This window comes from Myxocyprinus asiaticus, chromosome 8 (assembly GCF_019703515.2).
Source record: "Myxocyprinus asiaticus isolate MX2 ecotype Aquarium Trade chromosome 8, UBuf_Myxa_2, whole genome shotgun sequence".
In the NCBI taxonomy this organism is placed as follows: domain Eukaryota; kingdom Metazoa; phylum Chordata; class Actinopteri; order Cypriniformes; family Catostomidae; genus Myxocyprinus; species Myxocyprinus asiaticus.
The window spans coordinates 10936738-10958432 of NC_059351.1; positions in this window are offsets into that span (position 1 = coordinate 10936738).

The following is a 21695-nucleotide window of genomic DNA, read 5'->3' on the forward strand; positions in this document are numbered from 1 at the left end:
GTGGCCTAAAAATGAATGGCAGGCACTAAAAGCATTGTTTATTGGCCTGACCTGTCTGCAGTGTTTTAGCGATCGTTTTACTAAGGGAATTGGGCAAATCAGCTAACGCTGTAAACATGCCCCCACAATTAGCGCTGAACATATTTTGCATGGCACAATTACTTATCCTGTGAGTTGATTTTGAATGCTAGGTTACAGTGGTGTGTGGTGGACTTTTGAAATGAGGAGGCAGAGTGCCATATCAGTTTTTTTCTGTTTTTTTTTTTTTTTTTCAATGTAAATTCCTATTTCAGTTCCAGTTGACATTTACATAGCTTTCAGGTTAAACCCATACAAATCTGAAATCTGATGTTTCACAACATATGATATAAAAAAGCAGGTCTATATACAAATATATAATGTAAAAAGTCACATACTTGCTCAAAAATGCATATTAATGAAAACATATGAACAAAATAACAAAATACTAAAAATGCCTGTTGTCCTACATGCAGGGTTGGGAGGGTTACTTTTAAAAAGTATTCCACTACAGATTACAGAATACATGCTGTAAAATGTAATTTGTAACGTATTCCATTAGATTACTCAAGGTCAGTAATGTATTAGAAATACTTTGGATTACTTCTTCAGCACTGGTAGATGTTTTTCACATGTTTTGACTATAAAAACTAACTGTACTGTAATGCCAGTACAGTAAGACAAAATACGCATGTTAAAAATACATTCTCTGAATAAAGCATAGATGTCTTATACAGTGTTGTTTCTAACACAAGATAAATCAAACTGATATTTTTTTAAGGATTTTTAGATATTTTTACAGGAAAGCAATACAAAAATTATTATCAAGAATACGATTTTTGCCCTAATAAAAAGTCTTACTAGAAAAAAAAAAAAATTATGATCCAACGTAAATTTTCTTGATAAAAAGATATGGTCGTGTCTGGTAACATGCATGTAAAATGGCTAGAAATAGCATTTTAGCTTAGCGTAAAGCTGACAATTTACACAAGGTGTATTTCTATTTCTTCTGCTCCAAACTTACTTCAAACTTACTTATCTGTCTGCTTGTGTGAATGTAACACATCATAAGAAAGTGTTTCAGGGGCCTGGGTAGCTCAGCGAGTAAAGACGCTAACTACCACCCCTGGAGTTCACGAGCTCGAATCCCAGGGCGTGCTGAGTGACTCCAGCCAGGTCTCCAAAGCAACCAAATTGGCCCTGTTGCTAGGGAGGGTAGATTTACATGGGGTAATCTCCTCGTGGTCACTATAATGTGGTTTGCTCTCAGTGGGGCGCGTGGTGAGTTGTGCATGGATGCCGCGGTGGATGGCATGAAGCCTCCACACGCGCTATGTCTCCGCAGTAAGGCGCTCAACAAGCCATGTGATAAGATGCATGGGTTGACGGTCTCAGATGCGGAGATAACTGAGATTCGTCCTCCTCCACCCAGATTGAGGTGAGTTACTGCGCCATCACGAGGAATTAGAGTGCAACAGTCATTCCAAATTGGGATTTTTTTGTTACACCGCTGTTCAAATGCACTTTGGATAGCATAATTTATATGTATAAATGTTTTTCATCTGAAAGGACTAAATATTAAATGAAACAAATGACAATAAAATGCAAAGTAATCTCTTCAGTAATCAAAATACTTTTTGAATGTAACTGTATTCTAAATAACAATTATTTAAATTGTAACTGTAGTGGAATACAGTTACTTATATTTTGTAATTTTAAATACGTAATCCCATTACATGTATTCCGTTACTCCCCAACCCTGCCTACATGTAACACATATTTTCCTTAAGTCAAGTTTATTATTATCTAATTTGAATAGGCAATGTGCATATATGCCCAAACAAAACTAACTTTTATATGCTAATTGCCATAGATCAGATTTCTGTATGGGAATGCATATGAAATACCTTTTAACTTGTACTGTAAATAATTATGAAATACCTAAATTATTGTAAGTTCATATTAACACTGTTTATTAAATAAAGTAAAATCAAAGACTCATCGAGTGTATGCATTGTAGGGCTGGGCGATATGTCTTAAAACATTATATCTCGATATTTTTCAGCCCATTGACAATATTCAAAATATATCTCGATAATTATGTATTTGCTTTAAAATGGCTCAAAAGTTGTTGTTTATTTTAATAAGAGGAACCATCATTTCATCCAAACAGCCATTATAGCCAAGTAGATTCAATATTTTAAAGACATTAAATAAAAATCTATTTACAAATAATTAGTTTTTTCATTAAATAAACACAAGGGAGAATAAAATTCAATCATTTTCATTGATATGCACTTTATATTTATATTTCATGTAAAATGATACATAGTAGCTTAATAAAAAGCATTATTTAAAATATTAATTATTTAAAATATCCTTCAAATGTTTTTACTTATATATTTTTGTGAATGAACAAGGAACGCAAAGTTACTTCACCGACTTATTTTTGAAATCCCAGTTGAACATTGCATAATTCTAAATTATTACTGTGGGACACATCAGGTTTTATTATTATAATATAATGCTGAATTATCATTATTATCTGAATATTAGATTTGCGTTATACAAAAGTAATATATTTCTGTCCTGTTTACTTCACCTCCACCTGGGGCTTTTATTATGACACCGAAAGTGCTGTCGTATTCACTTCAACTTCACAAGGATCTGTAATCTCCTCCTTTTCTGTTATACAATGCAGCGTTTGTAGATTTGTATAATAACTTGAAGCGGTTACTAATGTTTGGACACAATGCACGTGAACTGATCTGAGTCACATCACAGGTTTGTTCAGAATCACACACAGACCGTGTTATCTGTCTTTAAATCACAGCCTTTTGTGGATTAATAATCACATATGACCAACTCGCCATTTTTATGTTATTTTGATTAATTGCGCTGCCCTGAACGATCATGAAATTAGTTTACTGATGTGCTCTTTATGAAACTTAATGGCCAACTTAAAGCACTTTAAAATAATTGCGATATTCACGATACTAGTCAATTTTACATCATCAGCAAAATTATCTAGATTATATTGTTAATATTCGATATATCGCCCAGCCCTAATGCATTGTATTATAATTATAATTTTTACATTGCTTAAAAAATACTTACAGGAATACAGCATAAAGTATATTTCATGTACACTTCATGTTTTCGTGTATATAGCCCTGTTCGCCTATTATTTTTATAGTCATCTTTTTTTAAATTTTTTTTTATCTTTTGTCATCTACTCCTGGGTAAACAGCACACGAGCTGCCACATTTAAGAGCAAGCGCTCAAGGGGCTTACTAGCACACCATTTCATGTTTCAAGTCATTTCAGGTTCATTTTGATTTGAATGTGACCAAAAGTGCTGTTGTCTGTGTCGGTTAGTTGTTTTCTGTGCAAATAGTTTCTCCACTTACTTCAGTTTGTCACATTCATAGCAATCTGTGGAGACGAGCATGAGAGGTGGGGTTTATCGTATTGATTGATTGACAGCATATTAGATGTATCAGCACTTATCTGAGCCAGTGTCTCCCCTCACGTGACTTTTTTGTCTATATTCAGCGGTTACCCTGCCTCATATTCATGTCATGCTACAGATGCTCAATGTTATTGAAATGAGCTGAAGGGAGGCTTGAGAGATGCTGCCTCTCACTGAAACTTTATCCACAGGGTGTCGCTGTTTGACAGAGTGACTTTAGAAATATGACTGCAACACACATTGTCTGAGCTCCCATTTTTCAATATATATATATATATATTTATTTATGTATATTTGTTTATTTTTCACTAGTGCTAGGTTATGGTGGATGCAGCACACTTAAAGTATACTTTAATGACATAATTAACTGGGTCTGTACAGCATCGCCCACCATGCAAGCACCTTAATCGGCACTTTAAAAAAAAATCTATAATTAACATAATCTGCATTATGGTGGTGTGTATGTGCTGAAAAGAATGAATGACTTAATATAAATATCACGCATTGCTATTTCACCACATTTAGCATCTAGTTAAATTGTATTGTGGATGTTTAGAAGATGCAGATTTTTACACTGAGATACCACACTCAAAAGTGCGGCAACTCTTAAGTGAATTCGCCCCTTTGTCGTAAATAATGTGACTGAAAGAACCTGCTCTTCTCAAAGATTATTTGAAGCTCATCAAACTTCTGGATGAGAGTGTTAAAACTTGCACACTGCATCATGTTGGTGTTTCTACATTTACATTTACATTTACATTTATGCATTTGGCAGACGCTTTTATCCAAAGCGACTTACAGTGCCCTTATTACAGGGACAATCCCCCTGAACAGTATGCTTAAAAAGAGGGATCTGTTATATGCAAGTATGTTTTCTAGAGTGCACTTGCTTGTCCCAGTGCTTATGCATGCATGAGTATAACCTTGTGCCGGTATACAGTTGAAGTCAGAAGTTTACATACACCTATCCAAATACATTTAAACTCAGTTTTTCACAATTCCTGACATTTAATCGTAGAAAACATTCCCTGTTTTAGGTCAGATAGGATCACTACTTTAATTTAAGAAAGTGAAATGTCAGAATAATAGTAGAGATAATTATTTATTTCAGCTTTTATTTCTTTCATCACATTCCCAGTGGGTCAGAAGTTTACATACACTTTGTTAGTATTTGGTAGCATTGCCTTTAAATTGTTTAACGTGTGTCAAACGTTTTGGGTAGCATTCCACAAGCTTCTCACAATAATTCGCTGGAATTTTGGCCCATTCCTCCTGACAGAACTGGTGTAACTGAGTCAGGTTTGTAGGCCTCCTTGCTCACACATGCTTTTTCAGTTCTGCCCACAAATTTTCTGTCGGATGGTCAGGGCTTTGTGATAGCCACTCCAATTCCTTGACTTTGTTTTCCTTAAGCCATTTTGCCACAATGTTGGAGGTATGCTTGGGGTCATTGTCCATTTGGAAGACCCATTTGCATCCGAGCTTTAACTTCATGGCTGATGTCTTGAGATGTTGCTTCAATATATCCACATAATTTTCCTTCCTCATGATGCCATCTGTTTTGTGAAGTGCACCAGTCCCTCCTGCAGCAAAGCACCCCCACAACATGATGCTGCCACCCCCATACTTCACGGCTGGGATGGTGTTCTTCGGCTTGCAAGCCTCACCCTTTTTCCTCCAAACATAACGATGGTCATAATGGTCAAAAAGTTCAATTATTATTTCACCAAACCAGAGTAAATTTCTCCAAAAAGTAATATCTTTGTCCCCATGTGCACGTGCAAACTGTAGTCTGGCTTTTTTATGGCAGTTTTGGAGCATTGACTTCTTCCTTGCTGAGTTGCCTTTCAGGTTATGTCAATATAGGACTCATTTTACTGTGGATTATATATATATATATATACTTGTCTACCTGTTTCCTCCAGCATCTTCTCAAGGTCCTTTGCTGTTGTTCTGGGACTGATATGCACTTTTCGCACTAAACTATGTTCATCTCTAGGAATGTGTCTCCATCCTGAGCAGTATGTTGTCTGTGTAGACCCATGGCATTTATACTTGCGTACCATTGTTTGGACAGATGAACGTGGTACCTTCAGGCATTTGGAAGTTGCTCCCAAGGATGAACCAGACTTGCGGAGGTCCACAATTTTTTATCTAAGATCTTGGCTGATTTCTTTTGATTTTCCCATGATGTCAAGCAAAGAGGCACTGAGTTTGAAGGTAGGCTTTAAAATACATCCACAGGTACACCTCCAATTCAGTACACCTCCTATCAGAAGCTAATTGGCTAATTGTCTAAAGACTTGATATAATTTTCTGGAATTTTCCAAGCTCCCTAAAGGCACAGTTAACTTAGTGTATGTAAACCTCTGACCCACTGGAATTGTGATATAGTCAATTAAAAGTGAAACAATCTGTCTGTAAACAATTCTTGGAAACATTACTTGTATCATGCACAAAGTAGATGTCCTAAACGACTTGCCAAAACTATAGTTTTATAATATTAAATCAGTGGAGTAGGTAAAAAATTAGTTTTAATGACTTCAACCTAAGTGTATGTAAACTTCTGACTTCAACCAACCGATATAGCAGCCAATTCCTCGCAAGACATGCGTAATTTTTACTCTTTTATTTTCTTCTGATTCTGATGGTTTCAGTTAAGCTTTCATGCTGTCCTGCCTCAGCTGTTTAGATGTCCAACAAATCTCAATCTTCACAAGGACAACCCACATCCAATATCCCCTTTTCATTCTGTTACATTATTTCTAAACACTAGTGTAACCCGCCTTCTTTTTGTAAGATAAATCTCGTCCTCTTTGGAGAAAAAACTGTGTGGTAGCGGCTCCCTACATATTATATAGAAGGATTAGCATAATTTTACACAGATTTCCTCTGGCTCAGTTTCAGATCTGCACACAAATCCGACGAGAAGTGAAGTACTTTCCACCTCCCCCTTATGTCATCCTGTTTTCTGTCTTTTTCTCTCTGTCTGACCTTTCTCTCTGTCTGTCTGTCTACCCCTATGTTCCTCTCTCTTAGAGACAGTCAGATCTTTCAAAGGTAAGGCTAATGTCACACCGGAGACAGAGGTGGGAGTCGATAGTAAGGACTGCATGAAGAAACCGCACGTACTTCAAACGCTGCGTAATGCTCCCGAACAGCACTTAGGATTCAGAAGAGTTCTGTTCTGAGTCATTTTGAATTGGAGGTTCTATCATATGGTTAAGTTACATTTAAATCACCTACTTGGCTTCTAAAACAACAAGATCACACAGAAAATTAACATTTTGCTTCTGAAAGTTTGTGTAATTTACTGACCAGCACTATCCCACATCAGACATTTTTTCATAATTTCGAATTTGAACATCTTTCTTTCTAGCACTACTGATAGCGTGTTGCACAAACAACCTCCAAGACACAGATTCTGGTCCCGTGGGAACCCGGAAGTAATGATGTTCACATAACTAATAGAAAGCATGATTCAAATGTTGTGTTTTGGCTTTAAAATTACATGTTTACTCCACTGATGGTTAATTTTAGGTTTAGTGTTTGGGTTAGGGGTAGAGTTAAAAAAAATGCATTCCTGTTGACTGTATTACATAATTTTCAACTAAAAATACAGCTCGCATTTGGCTATACCGTGTGGACATTTCCCCTGGAAACTGGAGGTCACACATGCCCACATGTTCAACAACACTTCCAGCTTTGGTCACAAGGGGGGAGTGATTTAAATTTCGGTGAGTACAGACCGATTTCAGCAGCAGAACTTTCAACCTTACTATTGCCTAATTTACAGTGTGATCAGTCTAAGACTGGCTATGATATAAAAGATAATAGAGTATCATGGTTATACTTTTTTTGTTTTTTGTTTTTTTTGGTACATGCATGAAATAGATGCCTTTTGGACTTTTTGATATATGATTCTCTTAACATTTGACATGGTAGTACCATAGTATTCTTTTAAGTATTTTGGATTACAATGTAAATACCATGGCACATTAATATGGTAAGCATTTATTACAGTGGTTTATATCAAAGTACCATGGTATACTATCAGTGTTCTTCTATGGTACCACCACAGTATTATTTAGTAAGAATCAAGTATCTTTGTCTTATCTTTTTGTTATATACTGTAAGCTAAACATCCTTATAACAAGATAAGTTTGCCTGAGAAGCAACATATAGTACAACTTATAGTACACAAAGACTATAAGTGTATTTTGTCTTTTTCCATTGATTTCCAACTAGTTTTAAGCATAAACTTTACAATATGTTGTGGAAATTTTACTGGAACACAAAAATAGGTGCTGATTAAAATTGAGATTTTCTGCAGTGATGATATGCATACCAAGGCTGAATGTCTAGCAGAAAACAATTCCTGGAACATTTCAATTTGGCCATAAAGTGCTCTGAAATATCTTTTATTTATCTCATATTTCAATCTCTCTCTAAATCTCGTCAACGTTTGCCCAAGAGCAGGCCCATAAGATCCTGTGTTGTCTATTAAATCTGAAGGGCTGGAATTCTGGATCAATACAGATTAAGACAAGAAACTTAACACCATGGCACTGACCGATATTTGGCCTCTCCTGCACTACTATGATATTGCTTGTATCCTAAGTAATATCCATAAATCAGAGAAATGCATGAATCCTGACAGAGAGCCAAAGGAAAACCCTTCTGCCTGCAGCTCCTGTGGGCTCCCATGGTAGATTAGAATGGAAATATATTTTATATGACTCTTTCTCTCTCTCTTTTCCCTGTGCACATGTAGTAATTGTGGATCGCATTGTTCAAGTTGGGAAAGGAGAGATGCAGTTAAGATGGCCAACCTTGGGGCAAACGGGGTGACACCATTATGGGGTGAGATTGTATTCTGTTCTCCTGTGATGGCAGTACAGCCCACAGGTCTGTTTTGAGCCTGACCTGGGTCCACGCTGGTGTGAAGGGAAGCTGTGCGAGTTAAAATGAAGATGAGGTTCGAGCTTTCACACATGTGATTGGCTGTTTGCGCCTCAGGGGCACATTTAAAAACTGTGCTTTACATATCTGAGGCACAATTGTTGTTTCTCATAACAATTTAGCTTCATAATTGAATAAATATAACAATTATGGCTTTAATGAAATGATTTACTTGATTTGCTAAAAATGTATTAAAAAAAATATTGCATACATCAATATTTACTGCAAAAGCCCCCAAATGAAGTTTATAGAATACATTACACTATTGTGGTAGAAGTCAATATACTGTTTGATTTATTTACACACCATTGACCATAAGCCTATCACTGGCCTACAGTCCACAGCAATCCATTTTGCAAACAGAGTTGTCAGTCTTTTCGTAGACATAGGGGGCATTCACACAGAGCATATTGTGTCTTTATTATTTTTATTTATTAATTTATGCAGAAAAATAAAGAAAACTAGGTATGCACATCCAACCCAAGTTGGGCACAGGTGCAAGACAATGCAATCAAAGAAAAAAAAAAAACAGTGTCTGCACACTGATTTTACTGCTCTAAAAGAAATTTGCAAATTATAAGCTAATTATTTCATTATGACAAAATGTATTTGTGAATACTTTTAGGTACATAATAAAATATGAGTATTTACGATCACAATTTCCTTCAACTCCGTCCTCGCAACATGACCTCATGAGAATTCTTACAGTATGTATTCATACATATAGTTTGGCTAGCAAACGTACATACTCTTATGTTTGCATAGACACCGAAACACAATACAGCATCTAAACATCATGATTTTACATATTAACACCTATAGAAACGTACAAATGTTTGCGTGTACTGTTTGAATTGATTAATATAGAATTCATAGAATTAATCAGCTAATTACATTTAAGTTATAATCAATGAGTTAAGTTAAATGCCATCACATTTAATGCAGTTGATATTATAATATGACATATTAATGGTTTCATACACTCTTAAAAATAAAGGTTCCAATTAGAACCAATAAGGGTTCTTCAGAGTGATGCCAGAGGAGAACAATTTTAAGATCTACAAAGAACCCTTTATTGTCAAGTTCTTTAGAGAACCATCTATATACTGGTGCTTTAAAGAACCCAGAAATGGTTCTTCACAGCGGTACCACAAGGAACCATGATATTGCAAGTTCTCTAAAGAAACCTTAGTACTATGGTGCTTTAAGGAACCAAAGTAAGGTTCTTTAGAGTGATGCCATAGGAAAACCTTTTCCAGTTCCACAAAGAACTTATACACTACCGGTCAAAAGTTTTGAAACACTCATTTATTATAAAAATTTCTCACATTTTAGAATAATAGTAAAGTCATCAAAACTATAACATAACATGGAACTACGGGAATTATGTTGTGACTAAAATAAATCAAAACTGGGTTATGTTTTAGCATCTTCAAAGTAGTCACCCTTTGCAGACATGTAAACATGACATTTTCTCAACCAGCTTCTTGAGGTATCACCCTGGGATGCTTTTTAAACAGTATTGGAGTTCCCATCTATGTTGGGCTCTTATTGGCTGCTTTTCTTTATTATTTGGTCCAAGTCATCAATTTCAAAAACTTTAATTACATTTTAGTTTTATAATGAAATAAATTAATATGGTGGCACAATTATATTTTTGTCTACAAAACTAATTTCAAACATTAAAGCATACACCTTCGATCAAAAGATTAAGATCATGCGAAACATTTCAGTCAAGTGTTTCAAAACTTTTGACTGGTAGTGTACATTAGATCTCTGAAGGACCAAGGGATTTATACAACACTGTTAAGATACTTAGCAAAATAAAAGGATGTGGTCAGTTACAATAAATAAAATCCAAAGCCTTTGAAAATTATAAATGTTTTATAAAAATTAACCAAATATAGCTTTTATAGACAGAATTTAATTCTTAATTTTTTTATTTATTTTTTGCAAGTAAATGGTCTGCACTTACATAGCGCCTTTAACCTTAGTGGATCCAAAGCGCTTTACACGGTGACTCTCTCACACACACACCAATGACGGCAGTTATAAGTATTTACTTACAATTTAACGTTAAGTTTATACAAATGACTTTGGCTTTATAGTCCTTGGATAACTTAAGTTAACATTTCATTCTTTAAATTAACATTAAGACTGAATTTTAAAAAGACATGGAATTTAAAGACAAGTTTTCCTTAAACATTTAGCTTACAAAGAACTGTAAACTCTCTGGACAGCAATTGGTACTCAAGACAAATGCCTCAAGGAACAACATCGTTTTCCGTCAATTTTTGGGATACTCAATTTGGAACACGTGAAACAATGAAAATGCCAGACCCTTTGCAAGTGAAATGTCAACTCCTCCATCGTCATGGACCATGACATTTCCATCCATTTTGATTGTCACATTTGTGACATCAAGTGGACTCCCATAACAGCTACCGAACACCAGCATGGGTGTTGGAGTCACCAGATCCTGACAATGAAAAAAGACCTGTCAGACCTAGCATCATAAACATCTCAAATCAAAGTAGGGTTTGGTGATGGACTGGTAGATGAATTGTATTGGAGATAATGATGATGAGGACAAGTTAATAAACTTACCTTATCAATAGTGAAAAGTTCATCTTGGTTCTCTTTAAAAAAAAAAAAAAAAAAAAACCTGGCAGGAGCAGGACAGCTGCATTGACCATTTGGCCTGTACACAATGAATAAAAACTCTAGTGAAAATGATATTCATTTCAAGAACTATCCTTATTTTAGTTTATAAACGGAAAAAAAAAAAAAAAAAAAGCAACAATTAACACGTTTCAAGTTTAAAATATTTTCTACAGAAGTTGGACTAAAAGTGGTATTGAGCAGGTTTCTTATGTGCAAGTGAAGCAGTGTATTTTTATGTCACAGAACAAAAGAGAACCATAAAGCATGCATCCGTTTAGACTGCTTTCATCTCACCCATTTGGATTATTTTGTCATTACTGATTGTGCATTGCATTCATGTGCTTAACAGACGTATCTGTAATTGATTACAATGCTCAACCCTTCAATAACAGAAAACTAAGAATACTTTAAATGCACTTACATATCCAGTTCCATACTTTTCATGCAGGAATGGGTACTGGATGAGGAGCATCTTCAAAAGGTCCACATGTCTGTGACTTGGATACCTGCCATGGATATAGTGGAACTAATTTTAACGACACTTAAGCAATATCAGATCATCAAATATTTTAACCTACTCCATTTTATATTAATATTAGCACACAATCAATCACATCTGAAATTTGGAGGATGTGAAGTGTTAATTTGGTTAAGTTTTAGGGAAAAGTTGAGAAACAGACAAATTTGATTTCTCTCTTCAAAAGAAAACATACATAGTTTGCAGACTAAGACAATCATAGAGAGCCTGCACCAATGAATTTCTCATCTTATTCCTTTGATAAGACTTCTGCTGAGGGTCTTGATTCTTCGGTGCAGTCATGCACTGGTGGAAAATGAAGCTGGACACTGGCTGGACCACTTCCCGGACCACTTCCCATACTCGCTTGTAAAGTATCATTTGCTCCCTCATCAGTGAAGCTCTCACTTTTATTTATAAAATAAACAAACTAACATCATCAACTTTACAAGCCCAGAATTTCTTTCTAGACATGACCAACATCATGTGCATTGCAAATTGGTACTCCGTTTGATAAATCAGTTGATATAGAAGTTGCAACTTAATCTTTTAGTGCATCTAGTGCAGTCATGAACTGCACCTGGTCCTTAATTTTAGGGAAGATCTGCTCACCCATTCATTCTGTGAATTTCATAAGCATTGGGCCATCAACTTCATTTTCTAGATATGAAGGGAAAAAAAAAATGAAAAAAAAAAAAAAAACACACCTGGCATGAGGTAAAAGTACATCTTATACAACAAAAAAAAAAAAAAAAAGTGTAACTGAGAGCTGCTGCTGTTATTCAAATATATTCATAAAAAACAAATATAGAAAAAGGTGGCAGAGACCAAAGTGCAAAGTTTGGTAGTTTACATGGACACTTCAAACCAGGGGTCACCAGTCCTGCAGAGTTCAGCTTCAACCTAGTCCAAGTATACACCTCAATATCATATGAATTCAGGCACTGGCAAGGGTGTTGATCCACTGAAAATTGGGACACTTATGACTGAATCACCTTTGACACAATTAGACAATTAAACACAGCCAGTATTAATCAACAACATCGCTGTATAAATGAAACTTGTGCTTTTTTTTTTATGGTAGATTTTAGAATCAACAATGATTTTATGAAAGAAATTACATAAAGGAGTGAATTTTTTAATCTTCTAAAAAAAAAAAAAAAAAAAAAAAACACATTTAAAGGATTGAATTTGCCTTCACACACATGAAGAATGAAAGATATTATAAACACAATCTATTTTAAAGAGAAAATAAAGCTTGTGCTCATCTTGTCTTCTGAAGTCTCTCACATTGTTAAAAGCACATGACATCATTTCCGGTAAGGAAACAACATAGAGCAATGACGCTCCCTGGGATTTTCTGAAAGGATTTTGACATTGGGACCCCCCCCTCCCCTAAAATGGCCAACTCCCTGGTCAGTGCCCTGACTACTGAACTAGGGAGCTGACTGAGGCACACCCTAATTTAACATCTCTGAAAGTTTCTGGTAATCCTGAAGACCTTGATTAGCTGGTTCAGGTGTGTTTAATTAGGGTTGGAACTAAACTCCAGGGCCAGAATTGGTGACCCTTGCCTCATACAATAAAAGACCCTTACGCATGGGCTTTTAATAATGCAAATGCCAAAGATGGACAAAGCAATTACCTTTAAACACATACATATTTGAATGGTTGATGTAGGAATGTGATGATATCTTTTCCAGAATAATGGTAACAGTCAAGTGCATGAAAATCAATTTCATCTCCAGGGTTCTGAAGGATGTGATTATGAAGGGATTTTACTTTGGAATACTGACGAGGACAACTGTCAATTCCACATGTAACCAAAAAATTACTCACTTTCGTGGTACAGCTGCAGATGTTTTAGGTATCTGTAGTAATTAGTGCTCTTAATTGGACATCTTTGGCACTGGATTTGGTCCAATTAGCTCACCAATGAAAACTGATGCAAAAGCACCAAGTCCATTCTTCTGCAGCCAGCTGCATACATCCACTGTCCACTGGTGTGTCATATCTGAGATGGAAAAGGACAACAATTATTGTATCATTGTTTGTAAACAATCAAAAGCAACAAAAGTCTAAGATTTATTGGAACCATTACATCAGAAAATTGTTGATTTTTTTTTACAAATTGTATTTTTTTAAGGCTGTCAAATTTAAAATGTTTAAAAATATTAAATCAAATATCCAAATACAACACACACACACACACACACACACACACACACACACACACACACACACACACACACACACACACACACACACACACACACACACACACACACACACACACACACACACACACACACACACACACACACACACACACACACACACACACACTCTGCAGCTGCATGTGGCTCTCTCTCAAACTGCCACGTCCCGCTGCACTTATCCCTCTTCTCGGATAATTAGCCTGATTGGGGGCTGGGCGTGCGTAATCACGGCCCGGCTCCGCCTTCCTCCTCGTCACACGTATTTAAAATACAAAAATACTGTGTTCCACTACAGTTACAGTTTTAATCATTGGTAATTAGAATACTTTTACATTCAAAAAGTATTTTGATTACTGAAGAGATTACTTTGCATTTTATTGTCATTTATTTCATTTAATATTTAGTCCTTTCAGATGGAAAACATTTATACATATAAATGGTGCGATCCAAAGAGTGTTTGAGCAGTAGTGAAACACTTTCTTATGATGTGTTACATTCATACGAGCAGACAGAGAAGTAAGTTTGAAGTAAGATTGGAGCAGAAGAAATAGAAATAAACCTTGTGAAAATTGTCAGCTTTACGCTAAGCTAAAATGCTATTTCTAGCCATTTTACATGCACATGTTACCAGGCACGATCATATTTTTTAATCAAGAAAAGTCACGTTGGATCATAATTGTTTTTTTTTTTTTTTTCTAGTAAGACCTTTGATATTAGGGCAAAAATCATATTCTTGATAATTGTTGTATTGTTTTCCTGTAAAAATAACTAAAAACCATTTAAACAAGATCAATTGATTAATCTTGTTTAAGAAACAACACTGCATAAGATATTTAGTTTTTTCAGAGAATGTATTTTTAACATGTGTATTTTGTCTTACTGTACTGGCAGAGTTTTTATAGTCAAAACAAGTGAAAAAAATCTACCAGTGCTGAAGAAGTAATCCAAAGTATTTAGAATACGTTAATGACCTTGAGTAATCTAAAAGAATATGTTACAAATTACATTTTACAGCATGTATTCTGTAATCTGTAGTGGAATACATTTCATAAGTAACCCTCCCAACCTTGTCTACCTTGAATGGAAATTTTTTGGTCTGTTGCTATGCTTTCTAAAACTACCCTTGATGGATACATGCAATCCTAATTTAGTTTGCTAAAAAGCCTTCACTTTGGGAGCACACTGATGATGTCTAAAAATGCAGTCTAGGTAGGCAGCTCTAAGGTTTGGAGCAAAGTATGTGTGCAGTGACATTTTTGAAAGCAATTTATCAATACACATTGGCCTCTTCAATATGGTTAGTATAGATTTTTTAGTAATGTGAAGAAAATTCACAGTCTTTGTGTCACTTATTTTCTTATTAATTTCGTATTAACTTATATTAATATATTTTAATTTGAAATGTTAATCTTGTCTTTGAAGAGGCTTCTAAAAGCATCTGAGCAGAATGTCAAGCTGACCAGGAATCTGCATACATTGTCACAATGTCACAATACAATATTTTTAGTGCTGCATGTAGGTGGTTCACATAAACTTACATTTTCCACTTAATTAAGTCATAAATGCAAATCCAAAGGTGAGACAGAAAATTCAATCAAAATTTAAAAACAGAGTGGATGTACAAGTGGTTATGAGGGCGGGATGTTATTTTGTCTTTGTAAACTAATGTATTTTTTTTTATTTTTTTTTTTATCTATGTGCATGTTTAACAGTTAAATATATAGATTAAAGGTTCAATGTCATAAATCAATTTTTCAAAATTCCATTTCTCTAGTAATCTTTTTGTGCTTCTTTAGCTGTTATGGCTTCACAAATTGTTGCCATGAAATTTTCATAAATTATTTGTTATATTTTTAATAGAAGAGTCAGTGTTAATATCGTACACTAGAACAAAAGCTGAAATGAAAACATTTTCATGAACTGATACAATAAATATTTAAAATAACTTACTAAAATAAATTTTTCATGACACCAAAACTAACTAAAATAAAATGAAAATGACCATAAATAGTTTATCAAATTAGTTTTTTATAGTATGTAAATTTGAAACTTTTACAACTCGTCTTCATTAAATATGAAAATGCACTAGATGTTCTCAAGCGAAAAATTGATGGACCTGAGAAATTTTACATCAGCTGTGTTTCCATCCAAATGTTCCTAATTTTTAAGTGCATTTCTAAAAACTTGACTAAAGAAAATGCAACTCTTTGCACCTTTCCATCCACTACATCATGCGCATTATCTTTTTGGAGCTTCCCTTGCCATGATGGAGCAGCTAAATGACCTCCACAAGAACTGTGTTCCAAGGTTGGACCTTCCACTGGGCTGGTCACAAAAATCTGTCGCACTGCAAAGCACATGCACAAATAGGTGGCATAGTTTTGTGAATAAACTTTTTACATCACCTTAATGCACATTTAGACTTATGCGAAAATCCACCTCTGCCTAGCGTATAAACATATAAGCAAAATTTTTAGAGTTTATGCACATATAACGTTTCCATTCAGGTTTTCTCAAGCACAAATTTAAAATTCACATAAAAATAGATGGATGGAAACAGAGCAATTGCTTAAAGGTGCTGGAAGCGATTTTAGCTTTCTGAAGCTTTCCCGTGACTGAGCTGTTGAATTAACCACACACCCTAATTCCAAAAACCCGCCCTCCTAAGATCATTTTGAGACCAAAACCAAGCAAAAGAGCAGTATTGTTTATTCCTGTGGCTGTCAAATCCAAACAATATGAATCATAGCCTCAACGATCCGTTTAAAAAACAACACTATGAGAACGAGCAAAATGATTGACAGGTGAAAAGTGTCAATGTCTCCTTACAAATTTTGCATACTTTTCCATGTAAAAATTGCTTACAGCACCTTTAACATAGAACATCATATATTAATTAGCACATGAACCTTGGCAGCCTGAAAATTGCAACCAAAACCAAAAAGTAACAGTCAGAAATAAACACAATTGAATAAATAAATAAATAAATAAATAATAATCTAAATGAAACTTTGATTGATTAATTGCTTGGTTTAATTGGTGTTGGTTATTGTGTTGTTGCTCTTCTTTGTTATCTTCACATTTACAGACGTAATCTGTTAGATATTGTTGCACATGTACAATGACAATAGATTCATCCACCAATAATAATGTTGTGTTGTAGTTCATATCACTTAAAAAGATACATTATGGTTCATGAAATGAGCAACTGTAATGTTTTCTAATACACTGTATTAATTTGTACGCATAACACAAGCAACGCTCTGTGAGTCTACTTGTGTCGCCAATGGAATTGAGTATGTTACATTTTTCAGCTGTGCTACAGAGCTTTCTCCATTAAAACTGTCACCTCAGATGTAAACTCGCTTGCATCTGATAGTTGAGTCTCCATCCCTTCCTTCTTAGAGCCTGACCTCGATTTCTGAAGCTGTAGCTCTCACTTTCCCAACTCTGAAACCAGGCATTTGATCATTTAGGAACTCTTGACTCTGTCTCCTAATCTAATCCTATTAAACTTCCAGGTGCCTTTTGGAACCTCTACGGACTCGGTCCTTCTTTTCTTTCTCTCTCTTTAGTGTCACTAATTGAGAAATGGCTGCTGGCATCCCCTAGGCAAGCGTACTGAAAGTCTAGAATAGTCCATCTTGATTAAGGGACACTGCGGAAGCATCAGGATTCACAGTAAAATGATCCGATCCATGGTTCTTCCTTTTTGCTCTTCTTCTCAGAAGTATAGTCTCCTTTGGTTTCAGCTCAGATGTGTAAAGTTAAGACACTTTTTAATTTTGCCATTTTTTAGTGATACAGATAGTCGAGAGCAATGTTTTGATGGCACCACAGGGCCACATTGTATAATTGTTTGGTGGAAATCAACCTACAAATGACTTGTACTGTAGTTGTATCTGCAAATTAAAATGGAATAGTATAATGTATTTTATACTTACTTTAAGGTCTTGTCCACACTAATATATTTTCGGTTGAAATGTACGCTTCTCATCCACACTGAAACAGCTTTCAAAAACGCTCCCCAGTACCACATACTTTGAAAACTATGACGTTAGGAAATGTTGATGTGGCCTGAAATACACTTCAACTTAAAACATTTTTTTTTTAGTTCTGTTCAACACTGATCAAATCTATTAGCATATCTTGGATACATTTACTGTAACTGTTGAAATATTTTCACTTGACTTCTTCACCCATTCTCTGAAGTCCACAAAATGTACATTATAAATTAAGTGTTCTGAACAATACATGAGCGCAGATGTTTTAAAGGACTCTGTCTGTCTGTTCGAATCATTCCCTTTGTCTTTTACATCCCATCTTGTCTCGAGTCTGTCTTCTTCCACTTTAATGATAACTGCTATATTCTTTTTCATCCTGCTTTTTTTCATCTCGCCATCTTCCTTTCTTTTGCACTTCTGTCAATACCGTGAATCTGTGAGGAAGATGACAGTGTGTGCTGAATTCTGAGTGTTCTTATAGCATTGTGAGAACTGACAGACTGCTTTTGTAGAGAGAACCTTTATTGTGTCTTTAGAGAGTCATTCTAGAGCCTTTTTGTGGATAACTAATGCATCCACTTATTTGTGCATGTGTTTGTAATTTACAGTCCGTAATCAACTTGTTTTCTCACAATGAATCGACTAATTAATACCCAATATTCTATGCTACTTGACACTGCATTTAGTTTGATTCATGTAAATGAAGATCAATTCCTACAGGCATTTTTGGGATTATTCAACTATGAACACTTTTTGCCCTATGGGCTTTTAGAAGTTATAATCCCTTAAAACGCACTCTTCAACCTCTCTTGTTTATCAGATTTCTCTGAAAACAATGTCCAATAGTGTATGCATACATGTGGATATATATATATATATATATATATATATATATATATATATATATATATATATATATATATAATATATAAAGAATTCACTACATCTTAAATCACCATTCACTCTGTGGTGGAAACAACATTTTATACATTTCTAAATAAAATTTGTCTCGCTTAGTCTGATTGCAATGCTAGCAATTTATGTATCACTAATAATTGAATATGTTTACACTTGCATATTTTGACAAAATTACAGCTTGATTGGAAATTATGCACATTCAAATATTTTGTGATATTTACATTGATTATTTCCTTGACTTCACTCACCCAATGTTTTATATGTAATCTCAAGCATGCTTTTCACTGACACTCTTGTCTCCATGGTCACCAAGTATACTAACTTTTGAAATAATAATAAATAAATAAATAAATAAATAAATAATGATGGAAATGATGCCTGAACAGAGGACAGAATAATTTGTCTAAGATATAAATCAGTAACTCTGTTTAGATTAGCATAGTTTTAAAATCTAATAATTTATTTATTTTCTGATGGATTTTCATAGTTTAAGATTGAAGTATGGGTGGAAAAAGTCTATACAAAGGTATTTGAAAAGCAGCAAATATAAAAGAAAAAAACAACAACTTTAAAAAACAAATAAATGTGATGCTCATATTACAAAACGAAAAGGCTGAAATGTGTAAATTCTTATGAAAATTAACCATATGGACATAAAAGTGAAGAAAGATTTGCACTTGGTAATTCCAAAAGATTCCAAAGATACTCAATTACCAAGGCAAATTAAAATATCGCTATTCAGTATCTGTGTAGGGGAAGATGGTGGAAGACAACCCCAGGGGTGAGATGTCACCCTACTTATGGCACTAAATCTCATCTCAAAACATTTATTGAATGGCTATGTTCCTCTCAATCTTGGCACTTTTAATCTGAACATCAACATCTGAGATTTATTTCATCAGAACCGTTTTGAGGTAATGGATGTAATTTTCATGTCATTGGAAAACAGTGATCTGTGACATTCTGTTAGATATTTTAAGATTTCATGCCGATTTGTGCATGGGAGGACACAGTAATGTGTTTAGTAATGGTATTTCTGAAGTAAAAAGTATAGGTGTAATATATATATATATATATATATATACACACACAGAGTGTATAATTTGTATTGTATTTAATTTTTTAAGTAAAAAAATAAATAAAAATAAATAAAAGTTTAAGTTAGACCCTTGGGTTAAGATGCCCCAACTGGGGCAGAAGGCCCCAAGTGGCATGTTGTTGTTGGTGTTATTATTATTACTTAATAATTATTAGAATTTATGAGGTTATTGTTAATTAATTCCATACGTTAGATATATGTTTCAAACATCTTTACTATTTACTACAACCTATAGACTAGTTGAGTGAATTTCTGATCTGAATATATAATATTTCCATTTTGACACCCCTTCAATTTTAAAATATAGGCACATAAATGTGCATATATTCGTAGGCCTGTATATAATCCTTAGTATAAGTTTACTGTTCAATTATTAAGCTAAATTGTGAAAATACATAATTACATAAAATATATGATTTAATATTTTGCATTAAAATACAAGAAATACATTATTAAGAATGTTATCAGATGTATTTTATACAAAATCTGATGGGACATGGGCAGCTGAGACATGTTTACCCTGGGGGGCTTCTGTCCTCAGGTAGGGGGGTGGCTTGATTTTCCATGTTTTACTTAGTTTAAAGATTTTTCGTGTCCTCTAATAACCTTGAGCAATGATGCTTTGCATTCTGCTTTCAAAGTCTAAAAAAGCATCTTATCACTCAAATTATAACAACACAATGAATACAGTATCAGCAAGATTTAAACTGAAGAGTAATGTAATGTGGCCTTGATAGAATGTTATTTGCATACAGGTACATGTATGTTGGTATTTGCCTAGGCTGATCATTTATTTCATTCTTTGCTGTCCAGAGCCAAACACATGTACATTAGAAGCATAGGATGGTCAAAGTTAAGTAGGTGCACCCCTCTCATTGCACGCAAGTTACTGGAGTGTTAGAAGATCACTCACCTAATGTCCTTCAAAAGTCATTCATCACTGTGCACTCCATATAGAAGTGATTCTCTTAGTATTTCTGGAGAGAGGAAGTTTGTCTCATATATAGGTGTTAATATATTGTGCTGCATTTTCCATAGGTGAATGGAAGTGTCCATAATGGCATACTGTAAATAGAAATGTACATTAGAGGGCTGTAACCATAACAGGGATTTTAAATGAACCTTTTGAACCAACTTATTCACTAAAATGATTCAGACTTTCCAACACTGTGAGAGCCATTCTAGAAGAGTCCACTTGTTTATTGTCTCAGCTCACTGATGTATTGCGACAAAAAACAGCAATGTAGTGTTTTGTCATGCTACATGATACTTGTTGGTAAAAGCAGCTCTGTGGCAGGGTGGAAGGCAGGGCCAGGTCGTGATTCCGCACACCTGGCAACAGAGACAGAGATAGTTACGGGCAGCTGTCCGACACCTGTTTATGTTTGTGTCTTTTTGGTTAAGTTTATTATTAAACTATTATTTATATTGTTAAGCCAGTTCTCACCTCTGCCTTTCCATTGAACTGTGTTACACTGGTGCCGAAACCCGGGAAGGATGAGGGATGTGCTGTAGCAGAGTCCTCGTCACTACCATCCACCCCAAAGGAGCAGCCACGGCCATCCACCAGGGGACGGAGGAGCCCAGCCGCCTGAGAGCAGAGGAATGGCCGCCGACCACGAGGGGAGGAGGGGCTCCTAACCGACCGCATGGAGTGGTCAGGGCCACTGCCAGGGGCAGAGAAGACCCCTACTAGCCGCTGAAACACGGTGGGGTCTGAGACCGCCGACTGCGAGCGGGGAGGGGCTCCTGGCCGACCGCCTGGAGCGGGAGAACCGCTGCCAGAGGTGGGGAAGAACCCTTCCGTCCACCGAAAACTTCG